Source organism: Pleurodeles waltl, chromosome 8 (assembly GCF_031143425.1).
Source record: "Pleurodeles waltl isolate 20211129_DDA chromosome 8, aPleWal1.hap1.20221129, whole genome shotgun sequence".
Lineage (NCBI taxonomy): Eukaryota > Metazoa > Chordata > Amphibia > Caudata > Salamandridae > Pleurodeles > Pleurodeles waltl.
This window is the reverse complement of record NC_090447.1, coordinates 32397422-32418125: the sequence shown is the minus strand read 5'-3', so window position 1 is coordinate 32418125 and position 20704 is coordinate 32397422.

Sequence of the window (20704 nt, the reverse complement as noted above, 5' to 3'; positions counted from 1 at the left end):
CAAAAAAGCAGTCACGGACATGGAGTTCTGCTGTCTCCAGCAGGCCACCATCCACGTGAGTGCCTAGACTCGTTATGGGGTCGCAAACTGCGACCCACCTCATGAATATTCATGAGGTGGGTGTTTGCGACCCCATAGCGAGTCGCAGAAGGTGTCTGAGACACCTTTCTGCATCTCAGATTGCGAGTTGCAATTTGCGAGTCGCTATGACTCGCAAATTGCAACTCGCAACTCGCAATCTGATACCTACCTACATCTGGCCCTTTATTCGTTCAAGCAAGTTATACATTGTACACTGAAGCAGCACACGTCTCGCATCATCTCATCCACCTTACAACCGCCACCCAAGCTCTTCCCTGGAATCCCAGCACTCATTCACATTCTATTGCATTCCCATGTATCACCTACTCAGTATTCTGTTGTTAAGGTAACATATAACAGCTTCTGTTACTCACACTTATTGGATTTCAGCTGGGTAATACTGGGGCCGTTAAAAGGACCGTTGGTGAATGATGTCACAGTACACCTCGGATGTGACGTCATAGAATGTAGTAACATTCTAGAACGCCTGTTATTGGTGATTGTTAGAGATGCTCGACCAGGTAAAGCGAACTGATTCTCTGGATACATGGACGGCCCCTTTAAGGATTTGGAGCAGAACATTATCACTCCATCTGAATATTTTCCAGTGACAGTGTTTTTTATGAACAAGAGACAGTCTTTGTGCTTTTGTGCCCAAAGATTCCTCCTTTTGCTAGAAGTAAAGCACACAGACACACTTGTGTTAGGCAGGGGTGTGCTACTGTGCGGACAATCCTTCATACACTTCATGCACTGTACAGCAGCCATCTCACATAGAGGCAGTGCTCCTAAAAGTGGCCCTTTTGTCTGACAAATCATAGCCTGAGTGAACACAAGGACACTCTGCAGGGACATTGTTTGCTTTGAATGGCTGAGAAGGTGCTCATTACCCGAAGCTGCCACTAAAACATAAACCTCTGTCTGCATTCCTAGAACTTTGGGTTTCCTTTTGCAAAAATGTGATCTCTGCCTTGGAATTAAATGCATCGGGAGAGAGCACGTTCAGTGCCCGCAGACAGTCCACGGGCTGTGCTGTGTCTGCAGAGGAGGTGTGATGTTTCCTAAGTTTACACTACAAGCTTTCTCCTGCTTGGCTCTTCCGCGTACCACTGGGATCTAGAATATTCACACCGGATCAGATATGAGAGGGAAATTTGGAGCTGAGAGGTGGCTGAGGTGGTAATTTGGGGCCTGATTAAGAGTTTGGTGGGCGTTTGGTGGACTTGTTACTCTGTCACAAAGTTTCCATAGGGTGTAATGAGATCACAATACGGTGGACGGGCTATCTGTCATGTTTGTGACGCAGTAACCACATTCGGCAAACTCTCTAGATTGTCTGCGTGTGATCCTTGATCATTTCACTGGTGGCAATCTACCCTCCTTTGATCGACTGGATCAGTACACTTAGCAGCACATCAGTAGTCGGGTGCTAGATGAGCAATCATTTAGTCAGCGTGCGTTCAATATCTTAAAGCGAGGGACAATCCTGAAGCTAGCAATAGAATACGGGCTTCGGAGTACGTCACATCTGCACAGCTGCTTGCAACATATTGTAAATCCCACCCCTTGCAAAGGAACAGGAAAGCAACTTTAGCAACATGGGCCTCAAGTGAACTAGCACAAAAGGTGGAGCAACAGGACATCTTTTTTCAATGGGAGTGGGCCTACGTCAGACAGAGCCAGTGCGTTGCCCAGGCCTCCTATTACTTAATGCCAAATGCGTCAAAATCAGCAACCACATGTGGAAAACAGGCTTACGGTATTAAGAGAAGCAATGGGAGCTGACTTTCCACTGAATAACCTACAAAAAATAACAATTACGCAATTCCTGACTAGTGGTTGTCACAGACAGGCTCAGCTGGCTGCATTTGTAGAATCCAAGCACGAATGGGACTGGATTCCCAGTGCTTTTGATTTAAATCTCTCCTGATGCCAACAGGTTATTATGCAAGGGTGACAACTTAAGTATTTGCTCTTGGAACATACATGGTTTTGGGAAGATGCAGAGGGCAGCAACACAATGAACTTTTTACAAATGTTTGTCCTACTGTTATTACAGGAAACGTGGAGCATAAATCCCACACCAATCGCTAGTTACACTGAATAACAAATACTGGCTGAAAAGATCTCTAAGTATGGGCACCCAAAGGGGGGGCCTATCTACATATATCTCAATCAACTATAAGTGATCACAAGAAACTAAGGGCCATATGTACGAACACATTTTCCCATAGACACAGAATGATAAAAACTGCTTGATACATCTGGCCATAAAAGTCCAGCACACGCAGTAATGCACTGCTCATTATAAATACATACGTACACCCATGCAAAGAAGCGAAGCAGGAAAAGATGGCAATACTGATCATATTAATAAAGTCACTGCAAAACGTATACCAGTATGTACAATTCATCATCTCAGGCGACTTCAACACAAACTTCAAAAACCATGCTCATCAAAGTAAATCTGATATCACGATAAGACTCAGGAAACAGCAGGAGGAACATGGGTTAAAGTTTTTGAATGGAAAAAAAAAGAGGACTCCCCAGCGGCAGTGACTTTCTTGAGTGGAAGAATATCTTCAATTATCAATTGCAGTCTTATAGTTGAAGATGTATGGTCTCTGGTGAACTCCTTCCTCAAATGCTCAGATTAGACATAAATTTTGCTAAAACAAGTACAGCAAATTACCTAATATTGACACCTGCAGCTTCCAGCTTAAAAAAGCTAAAATTATATCCAGATGGGCTTGGACCAAGTAATGATGGCGGTGCATCTCCATTTGGGAATGCAAGAGGCGGCCAACAAGGGTGTAGCCTCCCAAGAAGAGGCGTGGACAAACCTCATTACGACTTTTCTGGCAAAATCCTCAACCAAACCCGCACCCTGTAAATCAACTGAAGGAAACTTGGTCAGACAGGGTATACAGGGTGCACTACTGGTACACCACTGGGCTGCAGGAACTGAAGAAACAAACTGCTAGAGAAACTGGAATATTAGTGGTGGAAGCAAACTATGGGAAAAGGTCAGATAAATCACAACTGAAAACAATGAGGTTACTATATCATAAAGAATGTTGTAAGGCAAAAAAGTGGTACCAAGAGGAAATCTGGAACAAACTCCTCTGGTCCAGCAAACATCCAAACAGGAAATAATTTTGGGCAGAGATAAATAGGTTGGTTAAGGGGCAGGCACGCCATCAAAATGCGGGGATCACTGAGGGTAACTGGAAAGAGAATATCCTAGAAATGTATGCCCAGCCAGGTAATCCAAGAACGTAAGCTAAAATATGCAGAAGGAGTTCCCGGCAGGGGCAGCGGGAGCATTGTGGAATCAAACCGAAGTGGCTCAAGTACATCTATGGAGTCAGGGTATGTTGGACAGTAAATCTAATTGACCCAAAGCGACTAGGCGCACTCATGAAAAACTTGAAGACAGAAGGAGGGCAGGTCCGCATGGACTCCCTAACACACTCTTTAAGCATGATGAGGTTTCTTGGGCTCAGTATTTAACCCCGCCTTTCAATCAGATCTATGAGAAGAATGTCATTCCACTGTCATGAAAAGGAAACGTATTTCATCCAATTTCCAAAAAGGAAGTCTTTCATCTCGAAGTAGCTTTAACTTAATAGCATTGATCGATATGGAAGCCAAATTGTACACATCCTGTATGCTACAAGACCTGCAAACCTGGGCTAATGGGAAAACATGATTTCAAATACCCAAAAAGGGTTTAGGCAGGGCATGGGAAGAAGAACAAATTTACTGGCACTTACCATCCTGACAGAAAAGCCATAAGGAGTAAAAACTCACCTTCTTGCATGCGTCATAGACCTCAAATCCACTTTTGATCGTGTACCTTGTAACTAACTCTGGGCTAAGCTGGCAGACGGGGACTACATGGGAACATTTTAAATACAATCATCGCACTATATAGTGAGACATGGGCACAGGTTAAACTAGGAGACGGCCGCCAAGTCACCTCAAGAATTTACACCAAGAACGACATGAAACAGAGGTGCGTTCTAGCACCATGCTTGTTGAACTTATATCTGGCAGACCTAAATGACCACTTGAGGCAAGTGGCGAGTCACCCACCTATCCCGGCGGCAGTACAGTCGCATGATTGCAGTACACAGACGATATTGTGGTATTGAGTCAACACCCATTGGCTTCAAAGATCTATAAATGTGCTCGCCGCTTACATCTAACAGCAAGGATTGGAGGTGAATTAAGACAAAACAAAAGTAGTGCATCTAGTGGATTCCAAGCTCATCATTCACCTGGAACCTCAGGGGCAGGTATGTGCAGGAAGTTCACCCTTATAATTACTTGGGCATCCACATTGGGCACCGGCTGTGCTTTAAGAAACACCTGGCCACACTGCAAGCAAAAGGCATCTCCTTAACGTTTGCATTGAAGCTCTTGAAAAAGAAATTAAACTGTCTTCATATGGAAGCACAACTCATCCTAACAGTGGCATATGGTCTGGAAATTATGTGCGGTAAGAAAGCAGACTTTTTTAAACCAGCTGCAAACAAACATTTATAAAGTGTTTATAAAACGTTTTACTTTGCCAAATTCAACTTCTCCAGCACAAGTGTGGCTTGATTTTGGAGTGAAAAATAAAAAAATACAAAGAATGAATATCTTGATTAAACTGTGCCGCAGACTTCAGACGGATGAGAGTTGGTGTTTGAATAACTTATGCTGGTGTGAAATTGAGTCCCAAGTGGGGAAAAAAAGCTAATTCATGGGGTGATTATCTAAGCAAGGCTGTAGAAGAACTAGGCGTTCAGGACCCATGGGGCAGGAACATCAAAAGAGCAACCCTAAGCCACATAACAAATTCTTCAGCAAAACATCAGTCTCTCCTACAAGATAAGAACTTTTTAGTAAGGAGGAGGCATGCCTGGTCGGTGATCAACTCATGTAGAAGATTAAAGCTACAGGCATTAATATCAGCCCATCTCCTCCCTCTCTAAAAAGGTCCTTTATGCTATATCGACTTGCTCACTGGGACACTAAAGATCTCATCCCAACATGGAAGGGCGGATTTACAGATCCAGGTTGTCGGTTATACGGATATAAAAGTGAGTCGATATTGCACATCTTATGTACATGTCCGACAGTTTTGGAAGCCAGCAAAGAAACTTCTAAAATCACCATTTCGCAAGCTCAGCATCCGTTCCTGCAGGCAAGCCGTCATCACATGGCTGTGTGGAGACTCCATCACCATAGCTTGCCAAGGTATTACATTTTTAAACCTGATGATGAAACATTTGAATAACACCATGATGAAGGACAGTTAAGGATCGACATTATGGGCCTGATTCTGACCCTGGCGGTCTATGACCGCCAGGGTGGAGGCCGGGGGTAGCACCGCCAACAGGCTGGCGGTGCAACATGGGCAATTCTGACCGCGGCGGTACAGCCGCGGTCAGATACGGGAAACCGGCGGTGTACCGCCGGTTTCCCGCTACCCAAGGGAATCCTCCATGGCGGCGCTGCAAGCAGCGCCGCCAGGGGGATTCCGACACCCTTACCGCCAGCCTGGTTCTGGCGGTTTTGACCGCCAGAACCTGGCTGGCGGTAATGGGTGTCTTGGGGCCCCTGGGGGCCCCTGCAGTGCCCATGCCAATGGCATGGGCACTGCAGGGGCCCCGTAACAGGGCCCCACCAAGATTTTCAGTGTCTGCCACGCAGACACTGAAAATCGCGACGGGTGCAACTGCACCCGTCGCACCCCTTCCACTCCGCCGGCTCCATTCGGAGACGGCATCCTCATGGAAGGGTGTTTCCCGCTGGGCGGGCAGGCGGCCTTCTGGCGGTCGCCCACCCGCCCAGCGGGAACCTCAGAATACCTGCGGCGTCTTTTGACCGCGCAGCGGTATTCTGGAGGTTCCAGCCAGGCCGGCGGCTTCCGCCGCCGGCCGGGGTCAGAATGACCCCCTATACCTTGTATCAACTCTGTAAAGGACTTAAGTTGACTGTTGCAAGAGCAAACAGTGAGTTATGGTTTGGTAGAGCTTATGGTGTACACGCAGCAGGGGTAGAGGATGACTTGTAGCTAATCATACAGCGACTCACAGCTGGTTCGAAAATGCTCATGTAATGTTAGTGTCATCAATTATGGAGTAGGACAAAAGCCATACAGAGTTAGTGGCCGATTAGTGAAGCAAAATACGTCTTAGCAAACTGTATCTTCTAGGGCTGTACTACGTCTAGCTCTTAAGAGCCGAGGTAGGGTCAAAGAGACACAGTGTAAGTGACCAATTAGAGTTGTACAATATATTTTTTTAATGTACTATGCAGATTTTGCACGATATCAAGCACTTAAGTGCTTAGGTAGTATTTTAATGTGGCATCTTCATGGACAGACAGTCCCCGTGGTGTAGGTACCTGAAGGAGAAATCTGTCATGTTTTTTGGAAGCAGACGTGATAATTGCACACATGACAATTGCTAAGGCAAATTGACCTTATATGTATGCAATGGTTTTAATTAACTGAGCAATACATTAAACTTGAACTTGAACTTGAACAGTGTGTTACCGTCACAAGCTGTAATCTGAAAGGAGACACGCGATTGATAGAAGGAAAAGATGTGTGGCAAGAATTCAATTGTTTTTCCCGTAAGAGTGATAGAATAAGAAATGGGAGATGTGGTTGAAGGACGAACCACCTTTGGAGGATGTTCTTGCCACTGTTTAGGGAATTGAACGCACGTTAAATTGTTTTGAAGAGTTAACCAAAAAATGTGGTCAAGGATTTAGTAGAGGTAACAATAGCTAAAAGTGTAAACACAACTATGGGAAAAATCAAAGGAAAGTGCTTCAGGTGGGGTCAAGTTGTCACAATGCTGACAACAGTAGTTGCCCAGCATTAATGGGTGTTTGTAATCAATGTGTTTGAAAGGGGAACTTCTCCAATTGCTGTAGTACTCTGGACAAATTGGCAAAACCTACAGAGAAATCTAGTAAAAGAAGTGATATGAAAGAAGTTGTGGAAGAGTTTGCCCTACCAGTGAGTAATGTATTAGAGAGTGAAGAAGAAAGGTGTGTCTTACAGGTAGATGAGAGGGTTATGAGTTACCCAGAAGACAAAGATTTGGTGAATGATGTGGAAGTCAAAATATTATTTGATTCTTGTTCTAAACTCACAATCATTTCATAATCAGTTTATGAAAAATAGTTTCAGGAAAATATCCCTTACCTCGCATGGACATCCGGTTAGGTGCTTATGGTGGGCAAGTGGTTAGGACAAGAGGATATTTAATGGATGGTGTAGAGTACGGTGGACATTTTAATCCTGGCAAAGTATATGTAGCCATTAAGGGAGATAATATCTTTGGCTGGCCACATCAGAAAGAAGCAGGGGACTATCTTAATCCCAAAGTGAAACCAGAGATCGTACTAAGACAGATCAAGAGGTCTTGTGCCAACTTTGCAAAAAACAATTCTGACGTCTTTACTGATAAATTGGGTTGTGTTCAAAAATACATCCACTGCATAAAGCTAAAACCTGGGGCTATTCCCTATATGCCTACAGTAAAGAAAATCCCCTTGAGTGTGCAAGAAGATGCACATAAAGAATTGGTTGGGTTTGAGACTTATAAAGTTATTACAGCTGTAAAGGCCACAGAGTGGTTGACACCAATTGTAATGGCTTGTAAACTCACTGGAGCCGTTAGTTTATACATTGATCTTAGAGGGTAGGCATCAGCAGACTCTGTTTTTCAAAGGGTCATTAATTCCATTTTGGGTCCTCTGGATGGGATATGGTGTTTCCAGGACGATGTATTAATTTATGGTGAAATCTTGAAGCAGCATTATAGCCAAGTTGTTGGTGTTCTTGAAAGATTAAAAAAATTGGTCTCATTCCCATTTTGGAGAAATGTAAATTTAGCAAGACAGAAGACCTCATATTTCTGTGCACGCCTTGACAAGTTTAGGAGTTGAACCAAAAGAAGATTTAGGGCCTGATTTAGAGTTTAGCTGAGGGGTTTACTCTGTCACAAACGTGACAGATATCCCGTCTCCTGTATTACTATTCTATTATAGCCTATGGAACTTGTACTACTGCTGATATGATATCTGTCATGTTTTTGATGGAGTAACCCCTCTGTCAAACTCTAAGTCAGATCCTTAGTCAATACAATTTGCAATCAAAGCTCTCCTAGGAATAAGGAAGAGGTTGTGTCATTTCTATATATGGTTGAATTTTGTAGTAACTTCATAGCCAATCCTTCAAGTAGGATTAAAGAAATGTGTAGTTTGTGTAAAAGAGGCATTGAAATCTTGTAGAGGTCTGAGTGTCAGATGGAATCTGAACATGTGAAACAAGATTTGAGAAAGGCGCCAGGTCTTTGAGAAAGGCATCTGTTGCAGGCACATAGCGTGAAGGTGTCACCGATGGTAGCAGCAAAGAATTAGGTGCTGTACTGTCACAAATTGCATGATGGAGTAGAAAACACCATTGCCTGTGCCTCACTTGCTCTTTGTATGTGGCAGCGGACCCGTGACCCCCAAGTCTTCAGCTGAGAAGGAGTCCACACCCTTTCCTGTGGAAAGCCGGGAGGTAGAGGTGAAAGTGTGGCTCAGGATGGCTGGTGGATGTAGAATTACCCTTGCAAGGGACATGTCTCCCTCTCTGTTTGTAAAGGAAGAATTCTCTTACATTAATCATTAGATAAAAGACAGTAGGAGCCTTAGAATTGTTGTTGTGGTTGGCTGAAGAGATGGTAAGGGACATGCCATCTTTATGTTTTGAGTCTAGTTGACATGTGTGCTCACCTCTGTCCCATTGACAGCTTAGAGACAAGGATTTTAGAGGCTTCCAACCAACACACACAGGACCTAATGATTTCTGAGATGAGGTCAAGAAGGCTTTACAGTCTCACAAGCCATAAAGATGGGACCAAGACAGTGGACTAAGTGGGGCCAGGGGTGAGTTAATTGCTTTAAACAGCAACAATAAATCCATTCTCGGGGATGGCCTGGTGGCCATTATACACATGCAGCTATGCGTTGAATAAGCCTCATTTAGACCCATGTGCGCTAAAGCACCTGGGGTCAACTTAAGTTTGGCTAGAAGTTATTTATTCTCAATTTCCAGTTCTGGCAAAGTTTCAAAAGCTGCAAATGTTTCCATAAGAAATCAATCCATGTAACTAATTGTTCTGCCCCTGATAAAAGCCTCTTCCAGGGATGTGAACAGATGAAAGGTCTCCTATAGTTGTCGGGATAGATGCTAGTGAGTGATTTCACTTATTGTGAGCCCGCGGTGTCTGCAACCCATGACAACTCCACAATAGAATATCCCACATATGGATTTGAGCTTCCATGGTCTTTCCAGTTCCCCTATCTTACTGCCCAATGAGGCATCTTAGTCTCTGGCTTCAATTAATAGATGTCTGGGATAAGCACACTCCAGCTCAGCAACTGCAGGGTCCAGAGGGGGCCAGGCTGCCTGGCTGGGGCATCTGGCAGTCAGAGGTGGATACACATTAAGTGCAATTAGCCTAATCCATCCACAGATCTGTTCTAACTTTAACCCGCTGTAGCACTGGAAGAGGTCGCCCCACCATTAACTATGGACCTCTCAACTTATTTACAGTGACGGCGGCTAAGCTGCCATTTGGAAGCTGTCAGTGGCCATCATGACAGGACCGAGGAACCCTTGAAGGGATGTTCATGTTAGTTATCTACCAGGTCCTATAGCACGCTAACATCGTCACCCTGCAGTCACTTCATAGTGCTACGGCCATTGCGAGTTTTGTTGGAATATTGCAGCTTATAGTGGCTGTGAAAGAGGAGTAATGAGGCAACCGGAAACAAAGAACATGTAATCGGTACTCATCAATCATGGACTTTGAAAGTGTAAGGACAGTCCAATTTTCATGAGAGTTTTGAAGCACAGATGGTTGACTCATGCTCTGAAAAGGAGGTTCCACAGGTGGGTTCTTGAACCCCCAGTATCTTCCCCCATTATTTCTGAATGTAATAAAAAATTAAAAGCAAACTCAACCACATCAGGATGACACAAAGACATGCACAACTCAAACCCACAAAGACAAAAAAAATTCCTTATGACCCCAAGTCAAAATAAGTCCCCTGTTCATAGTTGACCATAAACACTAAAAGAACACCCATGTGTCGCCTACACTACGCCCCCTAGGTACCTTGATACGAAGTAGTGCAACATTGTATTACTTTAACGCTATGATCCAGTACAAAACAAGTTTGGTAACAAGTTTGTTAACTTTTAGTAACGCTAGAACCTTCAATAAACAACAAAGTAGTGTAAAGACATAAATGAAAAAATGGCTTCTTGGGCAGTCAGGTATTCACATGGAGATGCGCCCCATGTGCCTGGATGCCACAATCCCACATTTTCTCTTTCTTCATTGGGCAAATAAGTGTGCATGTTAAGTTTAAAGTTACTTTAGATAATTTTCTAGAGCACAAAGATCCCTCCCACACTTCCTCACAACTCTAGAGGGTGACTAAGTGATAGAACAGTGAAAAGTAGAATTTTGGCTAAAATTTGTTAAAACAGTAGCATTTTTCCCTCCAATCAAGGATATCATGGGCAAGAGCCATATTGCCATTGCAGTCATTTCAAAACACCCACACTTTTTTCAGTTTGGCGACTGTCATTACTTTGGCGAAATCCATGAGGCCGTCAAAAGGAATATCTCCTGACAGAGGACAGTCGAGGGACATTGAGAAGCATCATAGAGTGAGCTCTGGTGTCTTTGCTGAAGATAGAGGAAATCCTGTGTAGTATTGCAAGCATATGGGTAACTGGGCCATTTCCTGGGTGTGGTGTCTTCCATAAAAACTGCTCCTTCATCTCTTCCCATGGATCTTCTTAGAGCTGAAGGATAGCTACAATGAGGACCTGTAGAAACTGCGGCATCCAGAACAGCAGTGTAGGATGGGGCAGGAGGCAAGGACAAAGGTTGGACATAATGCACATTCAACACCCTGAGGACTGTGTGCAGGAACTGGAACATAGACGTCAATTCTTGGTGCATTTGTTGTTCTTCAACACTGAATCTAAAGTTTAACATTGAAGCCTGTAATGGCAGTGGCGGCTCGTCGTTTAGGGCGGAGAGACCACACCCCCCACCTTTTGCCCCCCATGAAGAGTGTCTGTCAGGCTCAACAAAGGTCAGCCTGACAGACACTCTTCATGTTCAGGTCAGGCAGCCAGGAGCAGACATGTGCAATTTGCGCAGACTCCTGGCTGCCTGAGCTGAACTTTGCTGGGCTGAGGAGATCACAGCTCCTATGGGCGTGACCTCCTTAGCCCAGCAAAGGTGCCTCGAGGCCCTCCCCTGGGTGACGAGGAAAGCGTCACCCATTGACACTCGCCCTGGGCACTTCAGTTTAAGCCCTGAAGCGCCCAGGGCGAGTGTCAATCAGTGACACTTCGTCACAGAGTGGGGTGGGGTCAGCAGTCTTACTGACCCCATCACACTCTGTGACGAGGCTGGGACTGCTGCCTTCCCTCATTGGCTGACCTAAGGTCAGCCAGCGAGGAAAGGCAGCAGCCCCAACCCTCCTGGGACCTGGAGGCTGAAGGTAAGTGTGTGTTTGTGTGATGTTTTAAATTGAATGTTTGGTGCGTGCGTGCATGTTTGAATGGTATGAGTGTTGTTAATGGATGTGCGTGCGTGTGTGTCTGTGTGTGAAAGAATGAGTGTGTGTGTGCCCCGCCCTCCCTCCTAAAGCTGCCGGCCGCCACTGTGTAATGGGCAATTCATCAAGGATGAGACCCTCTATGCCAAGTGGGACCACGACTCTACAGAAGATGTCACCACTGAACACCTGACAACGACTACCAACTGTGGTGGTGAGGATAGTGAGTGCTCTCTCGTGAGTCTGTGCTCCACAAAGAAGCAAAATGAACTGAAGTGGTATATGGTAGTGCAGTGCATTGTGGGATGTTGGTGGTTCACAGCTGCCTTAAAATGGCCGTTCCCTTTTGTTTACAAAAATGACCAGCCCATCTGTTTCTCCTTTGTTTACTTTACGATGGGGCTGGTTAAGAAAACATGTATAGCTGTAGCATTCACTTCTGAACTCTATTTTGTTTGCAGTGGCGATTTTAAAAAATAAATTAGAGCCTGAAGGCTGCCTCTTTATTGCATAAATGAGAGCTTCCTGTGTCTTCAAAGCGCTTTCCTCGCTCAGAGGGATAGAGTACTTGTGAGTATACGCCAGGTATTGCTTAAGCACTGTTCCACTTTGGCTTTTATACTTAAATACTCTAATAAATGATGTATACATGTAAACACCTCAGTTGCGGGGTGGTAAGGTTCTGCAATGAAACATAAAAAGAGCAGAGATGCTCCAGCCGAGTTCAGCTATGCTTCTTTCAGTCACGCGAACTAGGCTCTCAGCTGGGGAGTACTGGGCTTTTTAAAGGGCCCCCCGGTGAAAGATGTCACAGAGCATCGTGAAACTCCAAGGTGACGTCATCAAACACCGCAACATCCTACAACAACAAAAAGTGACAAAAAAAATCAACCTTCCAGAGAAGCAGTTTTCTCAAGATAAACAAAAAGAGCTGTTAGCAAATCTACAGAATGTGAAGGAATATCCTCATCTGCAGAAAAGAGGAGGAAAAAGGCCACAAAACTGATATTTTCCAGCCAAAGGAACCTTGGGTGAAAAAGAACGGTCGGGACGAAAAATGACTTTGTCCTGAAAGAACCTCAAATATGAAGAGTATCACGCAAAGTGCCCAACTCACCCAACCTCCTGCCAGAAATGACAACCAGAAAAATACTTTAAGGATCACAAATTTCAGTGAGGCCAATGAAAAGAGTTCAAAGGGGCTCTCTGCAAAGCATAAAGGACTAGAGGCAAATCCCAGGAAGGGACCAGAGAATGTACCACTGGGCTCTTCAAATAGAAACTCGTGTGTAAACAAGCCAAGGAATCAAAGTGCAGAATGGAAGGACCTCTAATAGTTTCACTGTTTCCCACTCACTATATAGTGAGGAAACAGATCATCCCCCAAAAAAAACATCTCTGAGAAATTCCAGCACCTTCCTCCTTCACACGAGGAGGCAAACACCCTAGAAGAATACCAGGAAGAAAAGTTCTTCCAATGCCTCTCATAAATTCCAAGAGTGCTCACTCTAGAATTCTGTATAGAAAGTGGAGCTTAAGAGGAACATCCTAACGCCTCTAATCTTTTCCTTTTAATCTGCAAACCTCCAGTGACAGTTGTTTGTGAGTTATGAGATAGGAGAGCAAACCTGAGTGTTAGAAGACTCAAAAGAATTAGTCATGAAGGCCCCATGGCCAGATGGCAAAGCATGGCTGGCGGTACTAGAATGGAACCACCAAAAGGACTTCTACCCTTTCTCTTCTGATCTTGGCTGGGACCATGCTGATTAGATCAAAGGTAGGAAATGCAAAAAGAAGACTCTGAGGCTGAGAAAAAACAATTGCATCCATCATGTATGCCTCCGTGTAGGAGGCTGGCCTGGCTTGTAGTGGGTACCAAGGGGTACTTACACTCTATGCCAGGTCCAGTTATCCCTTATTAGTGTAGAAGAGGTGTTTCTAGCACCTAAGGCTGATAGAAGGTAGCTATGGCAAAGCAGCTTAGGCTGAACTAGGAGACATGTAAAGCTCCTACTATACCACTGGTGTCATATGCACAATATCATAAGAAAACACAATACACAGATATACTAAAAATAAAGGTACTTTATTTTTATGACAATATGCCAAAAGTATCTCAGTGAGTACCCTCAGTATGAGGATAAGTTATATACACAAGATATATGTACACAAACCAAAATTATGCAGAAAATAGCAAAAGGAAGTAATGCAAGCAATGTAAAGTTGCAGTAGATTGCAATAGGAGCACATAGATATAGGGGCAACACAAACCATATACTCCAAAAGTGGAATGCGAAACACGAATGGACACCAAACCTATGTGAGCTTGTAGAGGGTCGCTGGGACTGTAAGAAAACAGTGAGGGTTAGAAAAATAGCCCACCCCAAGACCCTGAAAGGTAGGTGTAAATTGCACCTACTACCCCCAGAGAGCACAGAAGTCGTGATAGGGGGATTCTGCAAGGAGAACAAACACCAGCAATGCAACAACAGTGAATTTCCAGACCTGAGTACCTGTAAGACAAGGGGACCAAGTCCAAGAGTCGCGATAGTGTCGAGAGTGAGCAGGAGCCCAAGAAATGCCAGCTGAGGGTGCAAGGAAGCTGCCACCTGTTGGAAGAAGCTTGGTGTTCTGCAAGACCGAAGAGGACTAGGAAATTCCCCTTTGAAGGACGATTGTCGCACGTCGTGAAGAAGCTTGCAGAGGTGTTCCCATGCAGAAAGACCGCAAACAAGCCTTGCTAGCTGCAAAGGTCGCGGTTAGGGTTTTTGGATGCTGCTGTGGCCCAGGAGGGACCAGGATGTCGCCACTTGGATGAGGAGACAGAGGGGGCGCCCAGCAAGTCAGAGAGCCCTCACAGAAGCAGGCAGCACCCGAAGAAGTACCTGAACAGGCACTTGGAAGAAGAGTGAACTGGAGTCCACGCGAAGTCACAAAAGGGAGTCCCACAACGCCGGAGGACAACTCAGAAGGCTGTGCACTGCAGGTTAGAGTGTCGGGGACCCAGGCTTGGCTGTGCACAAAGGAAATCCTGGAAGAGTGCACAGGAGCCGGAGCAGCTGCAAATCACGTGGTACCCAGCAATGCAGTCTAGCATGGGGAGGCAAGGACTTACCTCCACCAAACTTGGACTGAAGAGTCACTGGACTGTGGGAGTCACTTGGACAGAGTTGCTGAGTTCCAGGGACCACGCTCGTCGTGCTGAGAGGGGACCCAGAGGACCGGTGATGCAGTCTTTTGTTGCCTGCGGTTGCAGGGGGAAGATTCCGTCGACCCACGGGAGATTTCTTCAGAGCTCCTGGTGCAGAGAGGAGGCAGGCTACCCCCAGAGCATGCACCACCTGGAAACAGTCGAGAAAGCCGGCAGGATGAAGCGATACAAGGTTGCTAGTAGTTGTCTTGCTACTTTGTTGCGGTTTTGCAGGCGTCCTGAGCAGTCAGCGGTCGATCCTTTGGCAGAAGGTGAAGAGGGAGATGCAGAGGAACTCTGGTGAGCTCTTGCATTCGTTATCTGGTGAGATCCCCAAAGGAGAGACCCTAAATAGCCAGAAAAGGAGGTTTGGCTACATAGGAAGGAGGATTGGCTACCAAGAGAGGTAAGAGCCTATCAGAAGGAGCCTCTGACGTCACCTGTTGGCACTGGCCACTCAGAGCAGTCCAGTGTGCCACAAACACCTCTGTTTCCAAGATGGCAGAGGTCTGGGACACACTGGAGGAGCTCTGGGCACCTTCCCTGGGAGGTGCAGGTCAGGGGAGTGGTCATTCCTCTTTCCTTTGTCCAGTTTCGCGCCACAGCAGGGCTGGGGGATCCCTGAACCGGTGTAGACTGGCTTATGCAGAGATGGGCACCATCTGTGCCCATCAAAGCATTTCCAGAGGCTGGGGGAGGCTACTCCTCCCCAGCCTTCACACCTATTTCCAAAGGGAGAGGGTGTTACACCCTCTCTCAGAGGAAGTCCTTTGTTCTGCCTTCCTGGGCCAGGGCTGCCTGGACCCCAGGAGGGCAGAAACCTGTCTGAGGGGTTGGCAGCAGCAGCAGCTGCAGTGGAGACCCCGGAAAGGCAGTTTGGCAGTATCCGCGTTCTGTGCTAGAGACCCGGGGATCATGGAAATGTCACCCCAATGCCAGAATGGCATTGGGGTGACAATTCCATGATCTTAGACATGTTACATGGCCATGTTCGGTGTTACCATTGTGACGCTGTACATAGGTAGTGACCTATGTACAGTACACGCGTGTAATGGTGTCCCCGCACTCACAAAAAGTCCGGGGAATTTGCCCTGAACGATGTGGGGGTACCTTGGCTAGTGCCAGGGTGCCCTCACACCAAGTAACTTTGCACCCAACCTTCAACAGGTGAAGGTTAGACATATAGGTGACTTATAAGTTACTTAAGTGCAGTGGTAAATGGCTGTGAAATAACGTGGACGTTATTTCACTCAGGCTGCACTGGCAGGCCTGTGTAAGAATTGTCAGAGCTCCCTATGGGTGGCAAAAGAAATGCTGCAGCCCATAGGGATCTCCTGGAACCCCAATACCCTGGGTACCTCAGTACCATATACTAGGGAATTATATGGGTGTACCAGTATGCCAATGTGAATTGGTAAATTTAGTCACTAGCCTGTTAGTGACAAATTTGGAAAGCAGAGAGAGCATAACCACTGAGGTTCTGGTTAGCAGAGCCTCAGTGAGACAGTTAGTCATCACACAGGGAACACATACAGGGCACATACTTATGAGCACTGGGGCCCTGGCTGGCAGGGTCCCAGTGACACATAGACTAAAACAACATATATATATAGTGAAATATGGGGGTAACATGCCAGGCAAGATGGTACATTCCTACACTCCGGACATGGGAGGAGAGAACACAATTTGGGCAGAAGCACATTCACAGGAGAAGTGAAGAGTTCCAACCATGGATCTCCAAACCTCACCGCACTCTCCTGGAACACCTGAGGAGAAAGGCACATTGATACCGAGGAAGGAAGGTGTAATTAAGTTGGTCTGCACTCCCATCCCATTCTCCCTGTCTGGAAGATAGATCGCCATCAGATCCAACAGGTTGTCCACTGCCCAGGCTCCTATCTGATCCACTAGCACAGCCATAAGAGGAGACCGAATTCCCCCTAATAATTCAGATAGGCCCTGGTTACCTGATTGCTTGTCCTGAGTGCACTGATTTGTTCTTGAGTAGAGTAGCAAAAGCTGTAAGTGCCTTGTAGACAGCTGCTAGTTCTTTCCAGTTCGAGATCATCATGCCTATGTGGCTGTCCAGAAACCCTGGGTTTGCTACTCCTCCAGAGTCACTTCCCAACCCCATGGACTTGCATCCATTATCAATGTCAACAAGAGAGGTGACTCCAAGGGCACTCATTTGGTCAGATTCATGGGCTGTAGCCAGAACTGGAGTTTCAGGATGGTCTCATTTGAAATTGGAACCAATGTATCCTATGCTTGAGACCTTGGGCTCCAGCAGGACAGAAGATGGTAGACCAGGTGGAATAGGTGCCTTCGAGCCCAAGGAACAAGAAGACGTAAGCTGCTATGTCCCCATGCACTCCTGGCTAGTCTTGCCGGAGCCTCCTGAGCCTGGAGTAGATTCCATAGCCAAGATATGTCATTTTTTGTTGCAGAGGGAGAAGGAATACCTTCCCCAACTGTGTGCTAAACAGGGCCCTGATGAACTGAAGCTGTTGAGTTGGGGTGAGATGAGACTTGTAAAGGTTGAAGAAAAAACTATGGTCCTGCAGACATTATCCTGACTGCCTCTAGGCCCTTATGGAAAGATGAGGCAGATATTAGCAAATCATCCAAGAAGGGGAACACCAATACACCCCAAGAATGCAGGGGTCTCAGTAGAGGTGCTAGGGTTTTAGTAAGGACCCTCGAGCAGAGGCAAGAACAAAAGTGAGAGCACAGAATTGGAACTGCTTGCCCCAGTGCAAAGAATCTTAAATATCTTTGGGAAAATGGATGAATGGAAATATGAAAGTAAGCATCCAAAGGTTCCAAAGGAGACAGGAGAAATAAGAGGCAAAATCCTCTGTAAATTCACCATTTTGAATCTCTGATGAGAGGCATAAAGTTTCATAGTCTTCTGTTCCAGAACATATTCTCCTGTCTTTTTTTGTACTAGAATAGCGCTGCACCAATTTCCTCCTCCAGAACTGGAATTATAGCTCTTTTTTGAGAAGGTTGTGAATCCCTTTCTGGAGACCTTAGAATTTCTAACGATTTCAAGAATTAAGAGTCGTGATGAAGGCATCTGGTGGAAGGGCAGAAAATTCAATGGTATTCCAGTCTCTTACGTAATGGAGAACCCAAACATCGAAGACATCTCTTTCCTAGATGGAGAAAAATTCTCTGTTTCAACCTCCCACTCTCAGATAGTCATGCTTTAGGGCTATTTGAGGAGGATGAAGGAGTGGAAGGTTGTTTCCTGGACTTGCAGTTTGAGGGACTGCCGCTGCCATGTCCCCTCCCATGAAAGCAATGGACCACCCCCTTAACAGCTGAGGAAGATTGCCCAAAAGCTCGCTTGAATGGAAAACCTCTGCCCCTAGAAGGAGGACTCATAGGCAGAAAGAGTGCACAATCCTTCACATATTTCTTCAAAAGCTCTTCCCACTGAGGTCCATTGAGTTTTGAACCATTGATTGGTAGATGACTGAGGAGAGTCTTCTGAGAGCTATCTGCTCTGCAAGAATGCATCCAAATGCAAATGTGGTGTCTCGCTAAATATGTTGGAGCCACAAACTGCAGCAGTTGCTGATAAAGAATCAGAAGTGGTAACAGAGAGGAAGCACACTTGCTGCTCCATAATTGATAGACTTGCGCTGATGTCCTTTCCCTGCAGCAAAGCATGGAAATCAAGGAGCAGAGACTTTCAGTGGAGGTAGCATATGATTGGGGTGGTCTGCAGTGGAGTGGAATGGATTGCACTGAGGTGGGGTGGATTGGATTGGAGTGGGGTGAATTTGATTGGAGTGGGGTGAATTTGATTGAGTGGGATCAATTAGATGGGGTGGCTTAGATTGGAATTGCTTGGATTGGAGTTGAGTTGTTTGGATTGGAGTGGGGTGGACTGGAGTGGAGTGGACTGGACTGGATTGGAGTGGGGTGGATTGGAGTGGGGTATTCGATGGGGTAGATTGTGTTGTATTGGAGTGGGGTGGATTGGAGTCTGGTGGACTGGTGTGGGTGGAATGGAGGGAGGTGGACTGGATTGGAGTGGCATGAGGTGGATTTGACAGGAATGGGGTGGATGGGATTGCAGTGGGATGGACTGATTTAGAGTGAGGTGGATTGGATTGAGTGTGGTAGATTGGGTGGGATAGATTGGATTGGAGTGGGGTGGATTGGGTGGAGTGGATTGGATTGGGCTGGATTGTATTTGGGTGGGTGGATTCGATTGGGAGTGGATTGGAGTGGGGTGGGTTGGATTGGATCAGGTGGGTGAATTGGATTGGGGTGGATTGCATTGGGTGGGGTGGATTGGTGTGTGGTGGAATGGATTAGGGGTAGTGGTTTGGATTGGATTGTTTTGGACTGGCCTGGAGTGGGCGGATATTTGGACTGGAGTTGATTGGAGTGAGGTGGATGTGATTGAGGTGAATTGGATTGGATAGGGGTGGATTGGATTGGAGTGCAGCGGACTGGATTTGAGTGGAATGGATTGTGGTGGATTGTAGTGGAGTGGACTGGACTGGAGTGGGTTGGGTTGGGTTGGATTGCATTAGAGTGGGGTGGATTGAATTGGATTGGATTGGAGTGCTGTGATTTGGATTGGTGTGGGTGGATTGGATTGGAGTGGGGTGAATTAGACTAGAGTGGGTGGATTTAGGTGGTTTGGAGTGGAGGGACTGGATTAGAGTGGGGTGGATTAAGGTGGGCTGGATTAGACTGCAGTGGGGTGGATTGGACTGAACTGGAGTTGGGTGGAGTAAAGTGGATTAGATTGGAGTGGGATGGATTGGAGTTAGGTGGGTGCATTGGAGTGGGGTGGATTGGGTTGCAGTGCATTGGAGTGGGGTGGTTTGTGTTGGAATGGGGTGGAATGGATTTGAGTGGGTGGTTTGGAGTAGGCTGGATTGCATTTGAGTGGGGTGGACTGCTCAGGACGGGAATGTGGTAAATTGGAGTTGAGGGGTTGGGTTGGATTGGAGTGAGGAGGATTGGATTGGAATGGGGTGGGTTGAATTTTTAGTGGGTGGCTTGAAGTGGGGTGGATTAGATTGGATTGGGTGGATTGGACTGGATTGGGATGGGGTGGACTGGATTGGGATGGGTGGACTGGACTGGAGTGGGGTAAATTGGACTGGGCTGGATTGGAGTGGGGTGGACTGGAAAGTGGGGAGGATTAAAGTTGAGATGTCTGGATTGAGGTGGATTGTGTTGTATTCAATTGGAGTTGGGTGGTTTGGGATGGAGTGGGCGGGGTGGGGTGGATTGGACTGGAGTGAGGTAGATTGGATTGGAGTGGGATTGATTGGTTTGGGCTTGGCTGGACTTGGGTAGTTTGGAGTGAAGTGGATTGTTTTGAATTGGAGTGGGGTGGATTGGAATTGTGTGGGAAGGATTGGATCGGGGTGGATTGGATTGAGTAGGTTGATTGGATTGGAGTAGAATATATTGACTGGAGTGGGTGGATTGGTGGGGTGGGATGAGGTGGGTTTGACTGGATTGGAGTGGGATGTATTGGATTGGGGCCTATTGAATTGTAGTAGATGGTAGTTGGGTAGATTAGATTGGAGTGGGTTGGATTAGGGTGGGTTGGGAGGACTGGTGTGTGGTGAATTGGAGTAGATTGATTTGGGGTAAGAGGTTTGGATCGGAGTGGGTTGGAGTGGACTAGTCTAGGATGGATTGGATTAGTGTAGAGTGGATTGGATTGAGTGTGGTGGATTAAGGTGGGGCGAAAGTGGGGTGGATTTACATGGATTGGAGAGGGGCAGATTGGGTTGTAGTGGGTGG